General features: G+C 39.3%; 1 protein-coding gene across 4 annotated transcripts in view; it reads left to right on the top strand.

The window, feature by feature from the left end:
- The window catches only part of FGD3 (FYVE, RhoGEF and PH domain containing 3), a 92,404-nt gene that overhangs the window by 17,285 nt on the left and 54,898 nt on the right, over positions 1 to 20,221 (top strand). Inside the window, exon 1 of one of the 4 annotated variants that reach the window (XM_071440121.1) lies at positions 11,669 to 11,847. The exons of the other annotated variants lie outside the window; for them this stretch is intronic. The gene's annotated coding sequence lies outside the window, so the exon portion shown is untranslated. Of the gene's footprint in view, positions 1 to 11,668; positions 11,848 to 20,221 lie in introns of those variants that run through there. 4 annotated transcript variants of the gene reach the window in all.

Here is a 20,221-nt window from a genome sequence, read left to right as displayed (position 1 = left end):
CCTGGCACTGGTTGTCCAGAGCAGCTGTGGCTGCCCCTGGATCCCTGGAACTGTCCAAGGCCAGGTTGAACAGGGCTTGGAGCACTCTGGGATAGTGGAATATGTCCCTGCCCATGGCAGGAACATCTTGTTGAAATGAAACAATCTTTAAAATGCCATTGAGCCCAGATCATTCTAGGACCTTGACAAATAAAGCCATGCTGTGAAGGCTGGGCTGCCTTCTCTGACAATTGGCTTTTGCTGTGATTTCAAACAATTAAAACTTGCTTTAGTGCCATCAGTAGCCATGACCTTCCACAATAAGCAATGAAATTGTTTGAAAGGTCAGGAAGATGTTGCTGTTTTTTCTGCCTCCTAAGCTGATCAACAATTGTCTTCTTCCTATAAACTGGAGTGTTTCTTGGAGGTGTGTACCCCATTGTTTGCTTATCAAGATTGCTAAATGTGTTTTACAATCAATGTCTTTAAAGTAATATGTTCATTTGGAGGGGGGATTACTTTTAAAACTGAAGCACTAAAACTGATAGAAAATAATTTTGTGGTGATCCTGGTAATGGCTCCTTTTTGTTTGTTTATTTAGGTTTGGTTTTAAAAAAAATTATTATTATTTGTCTCCAGGAGCTTCATTAGTAGGAGTTTCTAGTAATCTATCTTTTTCTTCTTGGCTCAGTCTCTTACTTCTCTTTAGTGGAAAAAAAGGGGATGTCTGGTTTTAAAAATCATTATATCAGAGCTAATTAACGTTGGTTGAGAGAGAAGCACAGGATATACATTTCAAAGGCACAAAAAGAAATATGAAGTTTGATTTCTAGTTAAAAATTTGCTTTTATTTAAAGGTTTGCAGCATCTCTGTTTGCCTTGATTAAGGCATCTGATTTTTGATTCCTTTGAATTTTTTTTTTTCTTGATGAGGGAAAACAGCCTGACATTTTACCCAAGGTGACAGATTTCCTTTAAAGCTCCAGTTCTAGATTCAGGTAGTTACTTATGGATCTCAGATTAGATTAAAAAACTAAATAAATATTTGACTGAGATTTTTTCATGTCTTTGTTGGAGGCATACAGCTTTTTAGACAGTAAGTCATAAAAAATTTGTGTTTCCCAAATTTCAGAGAGGTAAGTCCACCAAATCCCTGGATGTGTTATAAGAATCTTATGGCTGATCTTCATAATACCTGCACCTGGCAGAGGTTTGGACTTCTATTCTTTACATTTCTGAGGCCATAGGTAAATATTGTCCCTGTTTAGTTCATTTATTTTTTCCTCCCTAGCAAAATTTTTTGTGTGAGGTTCTTTGGTGCAGTTCTGAGTCAGTCCACCAGATGACACTTGATGCTTAAGGATGAAAACATGAGTGGTCCTGCATGAAAAATTCTGTATTCCTATGTTGATTTAGAAAAAATTTCAGAACATCTTATTTCCAAAATGCTTTCTTTTGGTACTTGTAAAATTTGAGAGGTATGTACAGACAATGCTCCCCATCCCTGGGAGTGTTCAAGGCCAGGCTGGACAGTGCATGGAGCAACCTGGGCTAGTGGAAGGTGTCGCTGCCTGTGGCAGGGTATGGGATGAGATGAACCTTGAGGGCCCTTCCATGATTCTATACTCTTGTTTAATGAGAGGTTACTGGTGGGAGTAAAGACCCTAAGAAGGGTGTTTTCTTACCCTGTTAAACTCATCAGAATGTGAGTAGTTTTAATATCCATTTGTGTGGTGGAGCCCAGGTGCCTTTGCAGGTTTTACCACAATATTGACAGCAATTACAAATCCTCCAGGCTGGGATTTTACAGGCCATAGTTTACAGGCCATGGTATGCGTTTGTTGTGTTCTTTGCTGCCCTCCCTCCTCCCTTACCATCTGTTCCCCAAATCTTTTATTTTTCACTTTCACTCTTTTTTCACAACTTTTCTTATAATATTCATGATCAACTCTTTTGTTCCTTTCAGTTTTGTCTCAAAACTCCATAAAAGAATTTGACCAAAACCATAAAGCAGTAAGTGAGACAAACGGAGCTTTTAAACTGTGTTCAGAAGAGATTTGAAATTGAACAGGGGGAGGTTTATGCATCCCTAATTAGAGGCAAAGCTAAGTGAGCATGACAGATTTATTGATGATAAACCTCAGTTCTGTTTAAACATCTGTTGAAGCCCAACTTAATAAGTAATAGCAGATTATTGCTGCCTCAGATGCAGTTCCTGGGTGCCTGTGGGACTCCAGAGGAGCTACGCTGTGATGTGTTTGCAGGACCAGTCCCAACAGTCCTGGGGCTCTGTCTGCTGTGCAAGGTTTACTACAAGTGTCCAGAAAATTGTCTTAAAATCAACTTGTTTCACTTAGAAAAAAAAAAAAAAATCCAGAATATTCTCAAGGTGTATTACTGAAGGGGGCAAAAGATGCATAAAATTTATTTTCTTTTGGATTAAAGAGGATCTGAAGAGCTCTTAAAGGCAGGCAGGAGACTCTAATGTTCCAAGGGCAACAAAATATTTGCCTTAATATGAACGTGAAATTACTTGTGTAGAAAATCATGTTTTACAGGTCGGGGAAGAGTGGAGTGGGACACCAGTCACAGGGTGGTTCAGTGCAGCTCTGTTTTAGTGCTGCTGACATTAACTGAGGGCATGGGTGATTTGTTTGACTGCATTTGCACACATTTTCTCACAGTGGGAAACTTGGGAATTTATTGGAAGTGGTGTTCTGCCTTTTTCTATCTTCATTTGTGCCCTGCTTTTCTTCCCGTAGTCCAACAGGTCCAAGTTTCATAACCAATACAGTAGTTCTCCACCTTTTTCATACAGAGATACTAATTTTTCATATTCATTTTACTTGGAAGGATGTTTCCTTGAGAAAATGTGGGTTTTTTTAAGCCAAGAGTGCATTGCCAAATGTTTGTCTAAAGGATGTCATTTGTTCCCTCACTGGAGGGAACAAATGATAACCATCCTAAGTCCAAACCTCTTGGCAGCAAGCTACAACAAAGAGCTTTTTGGACTGTCTTGTGCCAAACATTTTAAACCTGTGTGAGAGGCTGTGCTTAAAAGAACAACATTCAAACCAGAAGACCTGCGTGCCATAAAATAGGCAACTTAGTGCAAGACAAATGCATTGTGACCTTGTTCCTCAAGCCAGGGTGCAGTTTCATGGCTATGTGAAAAATCAAAGGACTAAAGTAAATGCTTCTTCTGCAGGTACTGAGCTAGTTCTGGGTCCAGAGCATCTCAGACCAGGCTCTGGTCACAGAGCAGTGCTCTCCAAATTGCCATGCTCAGCGCCCAAAATAGCAGCTGGCAAAATTCAAAATTGAGTCTTTTGATTTGTAGTTCTTTGTCTAGGTCCCTTCACCAAAAGCTTATAAAAATCTCAGCTGAGAGGTGTTTAAATGTCTGTAACTGATATATTGTTTCATATGAATGGAAATGTTACTTCATGAAGTGCTTTGGGATTTTTGGGGTGTTTTGAAAAGCACCTTTTGTATATTAAGATTATTATTAAGCCTGATTAATTATGATTGAACACATTTCAAAATCCAAGATGAGGGCTCTAAATACTACAGGCTTGAGTTGATTTGAATTTTGCAGATCTTTGTACAGGCACTGATTTTGGATCAATGCAATACTGAAACTAGTAGAATTTTTTTCTTCCTTTTAAAAAATTTTTTTAAAAATTTGTATCTATAAAGCTTAAACTTTTTCTTTGGTGTGGAGTGAGATGCATGGATTTGCCATGTCAAGCAAGTGTGCTGCTGCTGTTTCCTGGCAATGAAACAAGGGCATTTGTATCTCTTAGGCCTGGTAGAGAAATGACCAATTGAGTCAATTGTAGCCATTTACTTTACAGCAAAGGATAAATTGAGAGGCAAAATTGAACAAAAAGACTTTTGCTTTGTTTTTCATGAAAGCATGCATATATACAACTAATTACAAAAGCTGCAGAATAAAGCTTTGAGTGTTAAAGCTTTTTTCATAAACCAGAAGTAGAGCAATAGTCCATGTAAAAATTGCTGATATAATCACAGGCTCTTTGTTGCTGTGCAGATTTCTGCAGTGTTTTGTTTTAACACCATTTTTGGTGTTTCTGAATTAATTTGGAAACTAAGTAAGAGAAAGAAGGACCGCTGGTGGCCCAGTTGTATGTTTGAGTAGAGGAAAGCAGTGTAGCATTCTGCCTGCTCCAGCAGAAGATGCTGCACTGAACCCAAAAGAAGCCCAGAGGGGAAGTCTTGTTTTTCCTCTGTGCTGAGCTGTGATGAGGCTGTGCTTCAAATCCTGGGTTCAGTTTTGGGCCCCACCTTGAGAGTCTGGAGTGTGTTGAGGAAAGAGAACAGAGCTAGGGAAGGGTCTGGAGCACTAGGAGTGGCTGAGGGAGATGGGGGGAATAAAGTAGGGTTGGGGGAGACTTCGTCTCTCTCTACAACTCCCTGACAGGAAGGGGGCAGCCAGAGGTAAATCATGATCTGCTCCCAGGGAACAAGAGACAGGACAACAGGAAATGACCTCTTCCCCACCAGAGAAGATTTAGATTGACTGTTAGGGAAAAGTTCCTTCACTGAAAGTGAAGCATTGGACAGGCTGCCCAGGGCAGTGGTGGAGTCACCATCCCTGGAAGTGTTAAAAAAATGTTGCTGTGGCACTTGAGGACATGGTTTAATGGTGAACGTGATGGTGCTGGGTTGGCAGTTGGACTTCATGATCTCTAGGTCTTTTCCAGCCTTAATGATTCTATGATTGCAGGGTTCTGTCACCCTTAGTCATGAAGAATAGATGTTAACTCAATGAATCCTTACACTTCTTTTTGTCTAAGGCTGCTGTATTATGGAATTTGGATGGGAATTGGCCCTTGTTTTGGACATCCCATATTTACATTATCGATTGTTAAAGAAATACAGTTTCTGCTCTGGATAGTGTTACTTTGGTATAAATCCTTATATGAGCCCACCTGACACTTTCCATGTGCTAACAAGTATCTTTAAAAACAATTTTAATGGGCTTGTGACAATCAATCCAAGGGTCTTCTACTTGTGGAAGACAAAATCTTTGATCTATCAAACCTTGTATGGCAGCAGTGGGATGACCCTGTTTTAGTGTGCCATGAAGAGGATTTAGATTCTTTGAAAAACTTGAGGTTTTGCTTGGAAGAACTGATTTAAACCTGATTTCTTTCAAATACTCTTACTGCTCAGTGCAACTGAATCAATATGGGATACTACTCTCTTCTTTTTACTGGTTCTTGCATGAAATGATACTAACTTCTCTCTTCTCTGCATGGTGTCAGTCTCTCTGTACTTCTTCCCTTTTTTTTTTTTTCCTGCAGAATTGTACATGCTGTTTGCATTGGGCTGTGACTAATGTACAGATTTGCTTTCTGTAGTGCCAGTGATATTCTGCCAGTGTTTTAGTAGGGGATTCCCACAAGAATTCCCCTGCCTCCCCCATGTGGAGGAGTTGTGTGCACCAAGAATACATATACTTCAGTTATTTACTTTGTGGGGTGGGAGAACAAAGGTTCTTATTTACTTCTTTTTATTTGAAACAATACTACCAGCTCGCTAACCAGTGCTGAAGGGAGCTAGCTCTGTCCCAGGAGCTAGGGTAGGACACTGGCCAGGAGTCCATGCTACACTTCTGTTCCTGCTGTGAAACCTTGGCAACACTTAACTTTTTTTTTTTCATTCATTTTAAAGCATTATTTGATTGAACTGTGAACAAAGCCTGTTTTTAGTAAGTATTTGCACAGTGCCTATCTTGATGGGCTCCTTTCTTTTGGGATTGTTGCGTGCCTTTGTAGGAATAATAAAATTAGAAACAGCCAATGGTCCAACAAACTGCTGTCAAAGGGCTCTCACCAAGAGCAGGCCCTGGTGTTCCACATCCCCGAGCTTCCAAAAAGCTGTGAAATCCCTGGAAATGCAGACAGCAAGTTGCTTCATTATACATACACATGTATTCAGCTAATTGCATTCTCCTCACTGATGACTTCAGTATGTCACAGACCTGAGCACAGTGTGCTGCTCTTGTGCACTGTCTGCTATGGGAGCAGTGATAGGGATTTTGGGAAGAAAATTGTTCAGTGATGTTATTTGTGGATAGATTTATATTAATATTTTTCTTAAAGAGATGATACATAAAATTAATCATGAACAATTACTGTATCATTAGCAAACTATGTCTCCTTAAGTTTGAAGTTATTAAAAGGAGTGGTTGTCAAGGTGTATATGTGTACATATATATATGTATAGTGTATGAATGCATATATACATGTATTAAAAGTTAAGAATTGCATATAAAAAATTAAGAATAATTGGCCTCGCTCATGCTCTTACTAAAGCTGTGTTTTGCACCATTCAGAGCATACAACTGTTGTTCCCCTTGCACAAAGACTACCTTTGTTTTTTGGGTGAAGTCATGGTCTATTTTAAACCTCGTGTTTTAATAATGAAGTTCACTGTTAACTGAAGGAAATGAGACCATGAGATTTTGTCCTGATAAAAACCAAACTGGAACTTGCAAAGTCAACTGTGAATAAATGTGCATGCCATAGTTTATAGTTTATGCTTTCAAGTCTGGTTCCTCTTTTCCAAATGTTTTGGAAGAAATATACAGCTCCCATCAGTGACCTCATACAAATAAGTTCTATTTACTTTCAAAGCATTTTCTGACTATGAAAATAAAATGAAAGTGGAAAAAGGCACTTCACACCTCTCATTCTTGCTTGACAGATTTCATTGAGTTGAACTTCCAGCTCCCCCTGTTTCCCACTTCACGCTGGTTCAGTTCTGGATTTTCTCCTGGTTTGATTCCAGAGCAAAACACTCTGGGGACACACAGCTCCAGGATGAAACTCAGAAGTGTTTGTGCTTAAAGAAATGGTCAGCACTGCCTGTCTGTTGTCAGTGATGATAATAGTAATTATAACCTATTATTAGAACAGTGAAATTTAATGCACTTATTGAAGATGTGGTATGAAATGGCTGGATAAGAGCTGTCTGAAGACCCATTTTCTAGCTTTATTGAGGAGTATTTGTTTCAGTTGTTCTAGTAGAAAAATTACCCAGTTTAAGTAGGTGAAATTATTTGGGTGTTTAACCTTTTTTTGGCACCATTTAGACCACGTAAGTGATTTAAACCTCTCTCTTTATTTTTACTGCAGATCTTAATGCAGGGAGTTTCTAAAATAAGTTTCAGAAATTTCTATGACCTAGGCAAAAATTTCTGTTTAGTTTGTTTAAGACTAAAAGAGCAAAGATATTGAGTTCTTAAAGGAATATATTTTGGCAGCAGAAGTGATTGACAGCAGAGCTACTTCTATTTTCTCAAAAGTTACTTGGTTTTCAAAAGCTGCTCTTGCAACAGAACAGTGATAAAATCCTCTTGCTGTCTTAATGCCTTTAAGGTAACTCCTAGTGGATCAGAATGATCAAGCTTTAAAGTTGCAGTGCCCCTGTAGTGATTGCACATGCAGGAGGAAATAATAATTAATGAGCACTGTATCATATAGCTTTTTAAAATTGATATTTATAGCAGCCAGGGTCTGTAGGGTAGCATCTATATGCCTTATTAGTGCATATGAGGATTTTTTCTGCTGCCATATGAGAAGGAAATGCTGGGTGTTAGCAGAGATGGTGTTCAAATGTTGAAAATTCAAGGAGAATTGTGAAAAGTCATCCTTTAAAAAATCACTTCTGTTTCCTTTCAGGTGACTTGGACTAGGTTGAAATATATGGCAAACCTGTACAGCTCACAAAAGTATCCTGAGTGTTCTGCCTTTCTAACCAGTTAGCTCTGCACAGGAGAAAATTATAAAAATACATATTGCAGACCACAGCGTGTCCACGGATGTAACTGGGACCTCTGTAAATTTACATTTCCATGGGCTGATGTACCATTTCACCTTTAGTGGTGTTATTTGGGAACCAGATAACACGATGCACTTGTGCAGCTCTTAGACAGATTAATAATTGTATGTATTTTTGTTGGCTATTTAAAAGATATTATTCCACTCAAAAAAAAAAAAAAAAGGCTCTTTTGCTTGCTCCACTGTGGCTTGAGTGATTTATTCCATATTCTTAGTTTGGTTTTTTGTTTAACTTTTGTGCATGCAACCAGCGAAAGTAGGAATATACAGCAATGCAAGTGTCCAAGTGTCTGCCTCAGATGTAGCAGTTAGGCAAGCTGACTTTTCCTTTGTTTCATTGGCAGATGAATGTAGTTGTCAGAACACAAAAAATAAGGTAAACAAATAATAGATATCAACTTGTTCCCTGCTTTTCTGGGTACATTATTTGAAATGATAGTTTATCCTTAACAATGTCTCCTTTTTGGTTTTGGGGTTTTTTTTTGTAATTTTATGTCTGTTCTTCCAATAAGAGGTTGTCAGTCATCTAAAAGCTACCACCAACCATGAGATCAACTCTTCATTTCTTTGCACATGCAGTGTTCTGATAAAAAGCTTCAATAAGATTACAGGAGGATCATGTAATATTGAATAGCCAGTCATTTGTCAGTTTTGTTCTGTTTATGTTTTTGCAATAAAAGACTAAAGTCTGTGTTTCCCCTCAGCTTTGCACATCTGATACCTTGCCTTGTTATTAGGAGACGAGGTATGATTTTTATGATGTGTATGTTCCTGGAGCACAAAGGTTTTAGCCACATAATCACAGAAATGTTGGCTGGTCATTCTGTTGCTATTTAGCTGTTAGAAAGTCTAAAACAGTGATGCTTTTTTGTTTGTTCAGGGTGGCTTCAGAGAAATCTCCTGGCTGCCCTTTCCAAGACATACCTGGGTATGTATGATACACATAAAAATCAATATATTCTTGACTTTTAATAATCAATATATGCTCTCCCTGCAATTTCTTGGCCTTCTGCTCAGCCTCACTGTATACCTTTGTCTCTCCCTAGCAGGTGCCTTTTAAAGAAAAGAATAATCTATCTGAGCTGCTCCCTGGTCTTGTTGATCTTCCCCTGGTAGTTGATAGTGTGGCTTTTAATCTGGTTTCCTGAGTAAGTGAGGTTTATGCATTGTGCTTTCAGTCCCTTCTTCCTCCTCAGGCTCATTTCAGAGTGGTCAGCAGAAGGGCTAGGGAGCTAAACATATTTTTTTTTCCTTTTCCTTTCTGTTTTTCCCTAAAATTTATTAGCCAGATAGACTGGTTCCTAGAGAGGAGACAAGCGGGCAGAAGCATCAGGATGACAGCTGGACAGTGGACATGAGTTGCTCTGAACTAGCCCCATCCTGCACCGCTTGGTGCCTGCTGGAGCTGGGAGAGGGGCGCAGTGGAAAGCTGGCATGGTGTGAGGCAATGTGGCTAGAAACATTAAGCCCATGCCAGGTGAGCCCTGCAGAGCTGCTCTGTGCTTTTGTCCGGCTGTTTGGACTTTTAAGCTCTTTCAGCCTTTCTCCATTGCTTGTGTGTAGTAGCTAACGTTTTATAGTGCTTTGCTGTGCTTGCATTGGCAGATTTAATTCTGCTCTTCCTTGACTTTGCGTATGAAGTGAGATTTTGCTGTGAGTGAAATTTTGCTGTTGGCAGTTATAAAGACATGATGGCGAGGCTACCTGGAGGAACTTGGGAAAGCATGGATCACACCTGGGTCAGGTGTGATCAGCAAAACTGATTTTTATTGTGATACCATAAAATCAGATTTGTGTTTTATTTGTATTACGGTTTTTGATTTGTGGTCTTGTAAAGAAATGTTGAACTCGTATTTGGCTGAGGAGGAACACAGGTGGAAATGATGGGTTGGACTGTTTGCTCCTGCCTTCCTCAGGTCCCGGCAGTGTGTGTTCTAGGGATTTTATATGTGTAAATGTAATGTACTAGTTCATCTTACCGCTGTGACATGTTGCAAAAACCATGTTTTCATATTTTTTTTTCTTTCTCTCAATTCAGATTGGGGCAGAAATTGCTGCAAGTGAGAGAGGAGTCACAAAGGGACCTAGCCTAGGTTACTTCTCAAACCAGTTCTCCCCTGGTCCCGCTTTGGTAGAAGATATCAGCCACTTCTCTTGGGGCCTCAGTGCTGTCTCCTTTTCTCTGACATGGGACTGGAGAGATGAAGGAGCTGCAGGGAGCAGGCAGCTGCGTGGGGGCTGGCTAGAGCAGCTGTGGAGCAGCCAGCACTGGGGTTTTCAGAAGAAACTCCAAAGCCTGACAGGTTTTTTCCAGCCTTGTGCCCAGCTGGCTTGTAATTGCTCTCACACTGTCTCCACCCCGGCTTTACTCCGTCCTTTTATATGGTCCACAACTTGCTTACCTCCTCTCTTTTTGGCTTAAGTTTCTAAACAAGCCCATTGGAATTAGTAAGTAAATCAATGGTGGATTTTGAAGTGGATTGCCTTTAGCTGCTGTTCTTGCGAATCAAAGTGGGCTTTGTGTTGGTGCAGGCTTCTTGGTATCCTCTGCAGAGAGGCGGAGGAGGTCTGGCTAGTGTGCCAAGGTGGAGCTCTCTATTAATTAACTACTGTTAAAAAACCTTTTCTGTGTGTTCAGAGACAGTGCTTGGAGAATTTTTTGATGTGCAAAATTAAGTTACATTGGTAATAATCAGTGGTAAACTGATGACTGTGGAAGTTGCTTTGTTTTGTGGCAAATATTGGACAGTGAATTTTGCACTTTGGTTGGAGCAATGTGTTAATGTCACTGTAGTGAGCAGCTCTTACCTCTTTCTGAGGTTGGAAAAGACCTCCAAGATCATCAAGTCCAACATTTGACTGAATCCTATGATGGCCCCTAAATCATGTCACCAAACATCATGTTTGCTCGTTTTTTGAACACTTCCAGGGACAATGACTCCACCACTGCTCTGGTTTGCCTGTTCTAATGTTTAGCCATTCTGTTTCAATTAAAGAATTTTTCTTAATATCTAAAAAATGCTACTAATAATATTCTAAAAAATACTAACTAAATTTGTATAAAATATAATCAGTTTGATGAAATTATATTGGCTGTTCTCACTGGGATTTTGGTGTCAGGCTTCCACCTCCTATGGATTATTTTGGTTGACTTTCCGTGGGGACCCTGACAAGATGCAAGGAGGGGAAGGGTGGGATGGTGTGAGTCAGGATCTCATGGAGGAGCACTGTGGAGCAGTGTGCCACAGTGTCCACCCTGCTTTTGTTGATGAACTTTTCTCAGTTTCACAAGGGACAAGATCCTTGAGGTGATCTGTTTCATACTATATGCGAGAATTTTTTGTAAAGGAAAGGCTGCCTTGTGTTTTCATGATAAGGTGATGCTTCTTATCAAGCCTTTGTGAAACTAGTCCTCCTTGCTACATCCTCAGCTCTGCAACACGTTCATCTTTGTCAATCAAGTTTTAATTGCGATTGAGCATTAATTCCTATCTGTGTAAATTCCGATATGTAAATAAAGTTTCTTCAGCTCCTCATTGGAGGGATCTTACACCGCACTTGTTTCAACCAGCATCCCCTCAGCATCTCAGGGAAGTTTCATGCTTTTCAACTACGTGAAATTTGGTGCAAATGAAAGGGAGAGCAGATGAAATTATAGTAGTAATAGTAAAATACATTTTCTTCTCCTGGACTACACTCCCACGCAGTCTGGCCTTACAACATCTCCACTGAGTAGCAGCAATTGCCATCAGCGAAGCCCCCTCCCCTTGCCACATTTATTTCCATGGTAACCCACAGAAGGCATTCTGCAGCCTCAAAACTACTTTTGCTCTTTCATCATGCAAGCTGGCATTGTCAAGGGCTGAGTGTATTCCTACAGCTTTGAATGAATATAAAAAAAAGAAAAAGCCTGAATTTGGCTGGGCAATTTTTATTTGGGAGGCCCTGCAGCAGGAACAGGCAACCTTCAAGTGGCTTAGTGTCCGTACATTGCTTAGTAAGGAAAAAACAGTCCTGCTTCATTAATTGATTAATGGGGAGGGTGAGGGTCATCAGAATGGTCTGTCTGTGAAGCAAATGCAATGATTTCCTGAATGCTGGTAGGTGGCGGGCAAGGGCAGATGGCTGGGCTGGCGAGCTGCCGGTAAGTGTGCATGCTGTGATCTGTTCAAATAGCGCTTTCTTGTGCAGTCTGTAATGCTTTTTCAGGTATGATGTAGAAAATGGTGTCTTACTAGATGCCTCCTCCTCGACTGTGTTATGCATTAGCCTTTTCCTGGTGTAGAAGTGGGGGGGGTTTGGCAGTGTTGGGCAGTGCTTGCTGAGTGTGAGCAATTTAGTACTGGTAGTAAAAAATTTTTTTTACAAAAAAGCTCTTTCTGTACAGCTCCATAATGAGCTGTATTGATTTTTTGCTTTTTAAAATCCATATTTATGCAGTATTTGCATGTAAATGTTGAGAGGATTTTATGCTTTTTGAACCGTCTAAGACTGTTTAATTGCTCTGTATGATAACAGCGGCATGTGGAACACATAGTACTTGGTAAAAGAAAACCAATTGCTTGCAAACAGTGTCTGCAAATTTGGGATGAATTAAATGATATTGTAAGTAATTATTTTTTTAATAATCTGAAAGCAGAAACCTGTCTGGTTCAAGTGTGTTCAGAGTCTTGTATGATAAAGGTATCGGATGGATTATTAATTAGAATTTTCTGCTGATGTCTGTTTCCATGTTTTCTGAGTATCTGATTCACAGTGCAGGAAAAGTATTGGTTAAAATATTTCAGGGGTGCTGCCTGATCAAAGGATTTGGTTGCCATTTGGTTGGCTTGGGACAAGCTAGCAGGGTTTTTTTCCCTTTCTTACATTATTTGGCAGGGAGGGGTGAAAATATAGCTTTTTTCTAAATATGTCTGAAGTACATAAATGACTGGGAAGTCACCATGACAACATGGGGACCTGGATCAGACTTCTCTCCATGCTTTTGCTGTTTTGGTTTTTTTTGTTTAATATTTGTTATTTGGGCATTCCCTAAGCTGTTTGAGGGAGTATCTTACAGCTCCTGTTGGTACAGGACTTTTAATGATATCCAGCTCTTAAAGTAAATTATGTATGCAGAGCTTTTTTGGATTAAGCTCAGTCCAATGTATTATTCAGTTTGTGGTATAATTGAGGTAGGATCTAAACAAGGACATGAGCACCTTCAACAGGAGTTAAGGGTCTGCCTTTACTGCAATTTTGTTGTTGCAGATCTGAAAACTTCTGAGCTTTTCCATGGTCCTGAGGATTCCTGTGTGGTGTTCCCATGTAGGACCCAGAGCCTGGAGATTCCTGAAAGTTATGTGCAAGCTAATGTGTAAGAGAATCTTTGTACAGAAGTGCCTGGAGTTAGGGGCAAGTTCGGGGATGACAATAAAAAAGACTGATCATGGTCAAGAAACAAACAGTTCTTCTACCCTCCTTTGCTAAGGGGTGCTGAGTGTACCTCTCAGGGAGGAAGAGGGTTTTGCGAGATATGGTGCTGGCTGTTCCTCTGCACTTGTTGGGACATAGTGAAGTAATGCTGCCTGAGGGGAGTAAGGTTTGTGTTCAGTTTCTTTCTCCATCACCACTTACAGATTTTGGAGTAGTGAACACAGACTGTGAGAAGTTGGACCATACAGGGCATTCTGAGCTCTCCTGAGGCCCTGGCACCATTCAGAAGGGAATGAAAGACTCCCCACGTTAGAGAGGGTGTGCAGGGAAGGCAGTAGTGGCAGCACAGTAAAAGGCTTTGATGGGGAGTTGTGGACTTTGATTTCTCTCCACTGCCACAGCTATGGGCACATGTGTGGAACTAGATGTGCCTGTTTTGTGGTTAATATTTTAGGGTGATCCAGCTTAGGAATCTTCTAGAAGAGTATTTACTTTGGGGAGGAGACATCTTACCTATAGATATCTCCCTGGTGCTGTCTTCTGCTCCCTTCTGGCAGGGTTACTAGGGTTGGAGAGGTGTTTGTTTCATACTTGTAGCAGCAACCTATGTAACTGATAGTGAATTTGGTGGAATAATGTACTAGATGTTCTGTGGAGGTGGCGTTTCAGTGTCAGCAGAGGAGGGTAATTACATGCTTCTCAGTTATCATCATACTTGATGGAAAAAACCATGGTAATTTGGGTAAATGAAAGTAAAAATCATTGCAGTTGTCACTTGTGCCTATCTAAACTTGGAGAGAAAGTAGGTCTGTGACATTTTCTGAGAGTGTATGGATTTACTTGCCCTTGTGGCAGAGCTGTGAGTATGTTTCAGTATTGGGGCAATTGAAAAGTAAGTACAACATGACAGTGACTTTCACCTTGTATTATTACTCTATTATACTACATCTCAACATGAGAATGTGAAGAACCACGCATTTTCCTCTTGACACCCATTAATCTAATGTTTTATTTGATGCCAAATGAATAATAAAATGACTTTTCTACTTTGGAAAAATGTTGAGTTCTGTCTTAAGCTGGAGCAAAATTTTCAAGTAATGCTTAAAAGAAATTTTCTACATCTGGGTAGGATTATCTCCTTTGAAGTGCTGTATGTCTGTGTGATGTAGCCTGTTTTCCCTTTTTCTTGAAGTTACGTGATGTTATAATTTTGAATATAGAAAATGTGAGGAAAATTTAGTCCTTCAGAAATTCATCTCACATTTCTGAGAAAAGATTTCTTTTGAGCTAGAGGCTCAAATAATGAGATAAATCTGTTATGAGAAAAAACAAGTAAGAGCAAGAGACTGGTGGAGTTTGTTATATAGACTTCTGTGGTTACATACCTTGCTTTCAAGATTCTTACAGTTAGGATACATAATATTAGAGGCAAAAACTTGAAAGTCCCAAATTTAGGAGTAGCTAATAAACAAAACACATAAACCCACCCTTCCTTTCCCTGCCAAAAATCCCCAACCACAAACGACGCAATAAACCTCTTCTTACTTCTAGGGTTAGAGTCAAACTTGATGCTGTAAGGAAATCAACACCAAAAGAAATAGCTCTAACATATGAAAATCCAGTGGGGATAGGGCAGAGTGACACTGGTGATGCCATTACAGCATTCTTTAGGATGTACTTTAGGATTCTGGTGATGAAAATGATGCTTTTTACTCCACCTGCTCTCAGCAGTAGTGCTCTAAGAGCTCAATAACAGTCATCTGAAATCAAGGCATCTGTATTTATTTTTTCTTACTAATTTTTTTCATTTCTAAGTGGGGAAAGAAAAGTCTTGGTTTCAGTCCTACAAAATAGGATTAAATTAATTTGCAGTATTTTATTAGGAACAACCTGGTTTTGCTGTGTGTCAGAGACTGGCACTAGCTTGCACTTTAATCCTGCTTCTTGTCCCTTCCTAGTACATGAGAGAGTGTGGATGTATGGACTGCCATGAAGAACTACATCCAAAGTTTAAAAATTCTTACTGAGTCACACTTACCACCCCTTCAAAAAAAGGGAAGACTTCATCATAGTGTATAAATTCACAATTCAGTGTTAAAACTGAATCTTGTTTTTTTTAGAGCTATTGTTCTTGCCTTGCTCCCCCACTCCCCCCCCCCCCCTCCCAAAAAAAAGAAGTTTCTGCATATGCAAGTTCCAACAGGAAACCAAAACCAGCCTTTTCACTTAAGCATGGGATCAGTTGAAGTTTAATTTCCCCTATAAATGTGATATGACAATGAAAAACCCTTGCCACGAAAATTGTAGATGTCTGGAAAACACACCTCACTGAAAAAGCTCAAGGTCTTGACCTCTTTGGTTATAAAAGACAAACTGCTTTAACTTGGGTTATATTTAGTGAATGAGTGGTAAAAATGCTATGGTCTGAGAAGGTGGAAAGATCAAACTAGAGTTATTTTCCTTGTAAAGGTGACTTTGCTTTTAAGAGGAATAAATGGTATCAGTTTTCGAATACTTCTTTCAATACTTTTGATTCCCAGTGAAAAAGTATTTTGTTGCAGAACAAGGGATTGTGATATATTTTTTTTTCCATGCCATTGCATAATAATAACTGAGATGAAGTGTTTCTGTTTGCTGGCCAATTAAGTTGCAGTAAACCATGTGATTCCCAGGGTTCTGCAGAGTGTAGGACCTGTTACAACAGCAGCCCTGCTTGCAGTACCACTGTAGAAGATGCCTCCAAGCCCAATTCCTATTTCTGCTGCCTGTGGTCTTATTGGCTTCCATCCTGAGTGCAGCTTTCACACCACTGCCCTATGCATGGGATCAGTTCAGTCAGTTCTGAGCTGGGTCAAAACGTTCCAAGGAAGAATAATGCCTGTGATTGAGGGAGCAGGGCAGGAAGACTCTTTCAGTAGGAGGACGCTAAGGGTAGTATTAAACCACACCATTAGTCCCACCACATGTATCTTGCACCTGTGTAAAATTCTGTCCTTTAGCCCAGGATTTACCATTTCTTTCTGCAATTGGGTGTTTGATCTGGTTTGTTAAAATGGAAAATACTGCTATGAGAAGCAGAATGACAATAGATACAAAACATGGAATGCTAGTGGTGCTAGTGTGCTGGTCTTACCAGGTGTTGAGTTTCCCTTCCAAAGGAGCTGCCCAGTGCTCTTGTGTTTCTTCTGACGAGCCTGGATGGAAAAATATGAAAGACCCTCAAAGAGTTAAATACACAGAAGTATTAATCAGTGAATATTTAGGTCATGGAGGACTGAGACTGAAGAACTACAGAGCATTACTGACAGCCAGGAGGGTTTATGTTGGTAATGGACTGGGGGATTTCTTCTGTCAAGTAGTAGCACCAGACTTTGACTTTGTAATTGTAGTTTCTGTTGTGTTTATGTTCTTAGTTGCACTGCTGTTGCTTTGCAAGATGTGAGATGTTCAATAAGTCTCTAAATGGGCTTTTGAGAACCATGACTTGTGTCTTTCATCATATCCTGCAGCACTAGTCAGAGCTGACTTCCTAGTAATCACAGACATTTTGAAGATTACCTTTAATCTTCAAGTAATTAATTTGTAGTCTTTTCTGAGGAAATGGTTACAAAATTCAATGTCTTACTGACTTTTTGCAGGGCTCTGACCCATAAATCACTTCTCAGTGACGTGGATAGTTCCAGTTTGAAAAGTGTGGTATACAGGCTTTGCCCTGTCCTCCAAGGCTTTGGTTCCTAAGGGCAGGACTTTTTAGTCTTATCTGTCTGTAAAATGTCATTGAACATCCATGGTGTGATCTGCATAATAATGGTAATGATGAGCTTACACTGTGTATGTCCCTGGGGAGAGAGGCAACTCCTTCCTGTTGTCCCTGAGGCCCAGATGGTGGTGACTTTTAAAAGGCTTGTTTGCATCCTCTTTGAACACCAAAACTGCTTGAAGCCTTTGCCACTTTCAGGTGATTAAACAATCAAATGTAACAATTTGTTTGTTTAATTTTTTTTTTCAAATGTCAAAACCCAGTAGTTTTAACATTATCATGTGTATTTCCAATAGATTGCTGAGTGAATTGGAACTTTATGCTGTTAAATGTTATTACAATTTAGGTTCTTTAATCAAAGAAGCCAATATATTGTTATGGCTTTTATATAGCTATTATATTTTTAATTCTGAAAATGTTTTGAAATAAAGCATATCTTATGTACAGAAGAAGGAGGAACCCTAGTGTATAATACAGTTTAGAATGTGTGATAAATTGAATTTTGATATTAAGAAATTTGTTTTTTTGATATTAAGAAATAGTTTTCATAGCTAGAATGACTTCTTTCATGGAACTGTAATATAGCTGTTGTAATTCCATCATCAGATGAGGTCACTAAACTGAAATATTTGGACAACATCCCTGGTTGGGTCACTTATTCTGAAAACTGCCTATGCTTTGTGTATGCCGTGCACTCTGGCATTCTAATGTTATTTAATGTTTTTAAATGACAGGTACAGAATTGTAAGATTGCTACAACATGTATTGGGTAGCCACTTTTATTAAGTGCAAAAAGAACTGGAGGTTGATGCACTTAATGTTTGTTATACTAAGCCAGTCACACGTTCCTATTATCAAATGTATCTCCTTGTAGAAGATTAGTAGAAGATGAATGTAGTAGTCCTCAGTAGAGTGCATCTTGTGCTCTATGCCTTTCTGAACATATATCTGTAGCAGGGGATGTTGCCTTTTTGTGCATCTGAGGATTCCAAACTGGCTGCTCTGAGAGGAGGAGGGATCTGTTTGGTCCAAGAATGTTCTTTGTAGATATTGGGTTGGGAGTGCTGTAGGAGTTGCATTCAAGTATTTGGGCAGGAAGAGAAGGTGCACTATGGTGAGAAAGAAGACACACTCTTGGATCTGTGACCAGAAAATTGGAGAGATTACCTAGGATTTTCAACTTGTTTCTAGTTTTATTTTGTTTGTTTTTTCACAAGGCCAGATTGGATGGAGCTCTGACCAACCTAGTCTAGTGGAAGATTTCCTTGCCCATGGCAGATGTTGGAACAAGATATCATTCAAGGTCCCCTCCAACCTAAACCATTCTGTGATTCTGTAACTCTGCAGGGAGCAAAATACCTGATTCTTCCTGACCATTAGTGAAAATGGGCTTTTCAGTTAAAAACCATCTTGAAGCAATTATTTTGCTTGACAGTCTGATTTTTCCTTTGCCACAGTACATCACAGAAACCGATCAAAGTGTTCCATTCTGAGAACACAGCTTTAGCCAGTGGACACTGGAGCTCAGGGCTGGTCCCTCTGAGTGTGTCTCTATGGAGTGTTTGCAGGGAACTGAGAAGTGAGGCAGGAACACAGAAGAGGAATGGCCCCACAGCACAGTGGTGTGGGGAGACATGGCTGGTGCAGACTTTGCAGACATTTATGAATGCCAGATTTGAGTGTGGAGGGATGACATCTGAGCTCTAAGCATCTCTGAATTAGCCACAGTTTATTTGTGAGCTAGGTGCCTTTTGAGCAGTAACTTTGTGTGGTGACAATCATCACAGTGTTTTAAGGGGTCTGCCCATCATATGCAGAAGCTGACCCAACTGCCACAGGGGAGTGTGGCTAAGGACTGTGCCACACAGTGTCATGATCAATGACAGTCAATGAGTTGGTGTGTGTCAATCATTCCCAGAGTGGAGCACGGTGGCCAGGGCATAATCAGACCTTATCGCAATTCGTGTATGCATGTGTTTGGTGGTTTTTATTTTTCTTTTTTTGGAAGGGCTATGGAGGGCTCAGTGGTGTTTGCTGACACCAGCATGCTGCAAAAGGAAGCAGGAAGTGTCCTAGGCAATTTGGAGTTCTATTAATATTACTGTTTTGTTCTTTAATGATGGGTGCCAACTCAGATCCTCACTTTACATGTAAAGATGTTGCTCTGAAAGGTGTCTTGTTCCTCTCCTTGTGAAGTTGGTGGCATTTAAAGCTCTCTGGGGCCAATATGCCATAATCGATCTGAAAAAACTCCAACCAAACAAAAATTATTTATCCATAACCCATTCTAAGCAAGTGATAGGATTATGATGTTATTACTAAATTACACTTTCACTGTCAATTATTATAAGAGCTCAAGATTGTAAATTCATTACAAGAGTCATTTATTATCTGAAATAATCTTGTAATGATTTTCTTTTACTGTTTTTCTTGTACAGTGAAAATTCTTTGCATTTTTCTTAATAGCATCTAAATTTCTGTATTGACTTCTATTTTTAAATCCTTCCAGTCATCCTTTCTTAATAATGCAGCTTTGCCAACAAACATACATTGTATGCATGGAGATTTCTCCAATAATAAAAGATTAATATGGAATAACATTGCAGAAATTATAGAGAAACCAGTAATTATTGAAACAGTGCCTGCCATGCAGTATGTGCTGTTTTATGCAATATAATTTTAAACACAAACATTCAGCTATCCTGTGCAAGTGACATAGTTTATAATTATCCACGTTAGCTATACATACATATTGGAAAATGCTAGTTGCCTGTTATAATTTATGTAATGATAGACCACACTCTAAGTTAACTTCAGAATTGAAAGCTATCACCTAAGCAAGACAGAATGTGTACTATTTTCACAATAGTAATTTGAATGCATATTTTGGGTTAATGATCTGATTCTGAAATTGTTGCCTGTTCCTGTCCAGCTTTAAAAAAATTATTTATTTTAAAAAATTATTTTAAAATAATTTCTGGCAGAGTTGTAATTCAATTTTGAGATTAAGTCTGTTTTTTTTTTTTTTCTTTAGAATGAAAATTTAGCAGTCATTCACTTGGATTTTATTTTTTGTGATTTATAAGCAATGTCCCAAATGATAACTTGGGTTCTTGAAAAATGTCCTTGGTTTTCATGTTGTAGTGGCTATGGATTTGATAAAAGTGCAATTGTAGATAACTGGAGAGATGAAATA

Source organism: Agelaius tricolor, unplaced genomic scaffold (assembly GCF_023055355.1).
Source record: "Agelaius tricolor isolate 1412-34295 unplaced genomic scaffold, bAgeTri1.0.p SCAF_14, whole genome shotgun sequence".
In the NCBI taxonomy this organism is placed as follows: Eukaryota; Metazoa; Chordata; class Aves; order Passeriformes; family Icteridae; genus Agelaius; species Agelaius tricolor.
Note: the sequence above shows the minus strand (reverse complement) of the source record. Positions and strands in the feature narration are given on the sequence as shown.